This window comes from Frankliniella occidentalis, unplaced genomic scaffold (genome assembly GCF_000697945.3).
Source record: "Frankliniella occidentalis isolate FOCC.00 unplaced genomic scaffold, Focc_3.1 Scaffold220, whole genome shotgun sequence".
Lineage (NCBI taxonomy): Eukaryota > Metazoa > Arthropoda > Insecta > Thysanoptera > Thripidae > Frankliniella > Frankliniella occidentalis.
Genome location: NW_026267346.1, coordinates 297298 through 298736, shown reverse-complemented (window position 1 = coordinate 298736; position 1439 = coordinate 297298).

The following is a 1439-nucleotide window of genomic DNA, read 5'->3' as shown; positions in this document are numbered from 1 at the left end:
AAAGTTATTTGAAGTATTGAGTAAAGGAAGGGTACTCACAAAACACTACTTGTTGCATAAGAGAGTTCTGTAATGCTATTTTGGTCCCATAACTCCCTACCCAGCTTATCTTCCGTTGAAGCTTATTAACGAGCAGAACTTCTCTCCCCAGCATATATCTTGTTGCTTCCGCCTCATCATGCTTCCCCATGATTTTTGCAAGTAGATAGTTGCACTGCAGTAAAATTGTAAATTAGAAAAATAACAAATGCAATGTAGGTAACAAAGCAAAGCAAGATTACTTACAGTTCTGGTAAAAGCTAAATCCTCCCGCAGGAATTTTTCAAATTCATAGAAGTCATCTTCGGTTTTAAGAGGTAGAGGAGGGAGGTTGGTTGGCCTCACCAACACAGCCTCTTCGGGCAGATGGCTTTGAAGCAGGCGCTCTTGATTCATTGTAACAATATCAAGCTTACTAGAAATATCTTGCATCAGGGAAATGAGTAATTTAAGATTAACTGATTGCACTGTGAAAAAATACAATGAATTAATGACAAAGTAAGAAGTAGAAGTGAGATTAAAACTCAGTAAGTAATTGAACTATACTTACAGTCAGAAGATACAGGTTGTGAATGCATCACAGGGACAGATTTCCTCGAGTTTGGTAGTTTAGAGAATAACTCCTTCACACAATTTAATGCCTTCTCTGAATGAGTGCTTTTAATTAGATTCTCTAAATTCTGAGAGGCTGATCCTTCAGCATCAGCTGATGCATCAGCGTCAGTGGTAAGTCCAACTGGAATTTTTTTGAAATGAGAAATTAAAACTGGGGCAATATAGGATTGGGATTAGTCAAAAAAGGCAATAAAGTACCATGACTGGAGTTCAGTTCTTCCTCCCGATCAAGCTCAAGATCAATGTCACTGCTAGGTGCGATTTCATCTGGTCCAAACTCTTTGGAAGAATGAGCTTGAACAGCTAACATAGTACCTGAAATTAAGCCAACATTAAAAAGGATGATTGGATAAAACTTTTCAAATAAACTTAAAGAAGAAAGCTTACTCTTCAGGGGAGAGTCCTTCAGAATGCTGGACGTATAAGTCCCACTCGCTAAAAATTAAAGGGAACAAGAATCAGTACATTTCATATATTGCAAAAGTATTAAAATTGTGGGAAAATTATAAAACTGCAGCAGCCAAATTAATTCTAACTAATATAGCTGTTGGAAAGGAGATGAGATCTACTTACCCTTCTGGGGGGATGTAAAAGAAGAACTCATTGATCGTGATGCAGCTGTTGTGAACAACAAGGAATTAGTCCACTATAGGAACGAAAAGCAGCAATCAATCTTCTATGCACTAAAAGACACTACCAACCTTTTTTATTGGGACTCTTAACTTTAGGTTTCAGAGTGACAACAGAAGGCTTAACTTTCGGTTTCTTTTTCTCCTCAGGATTTT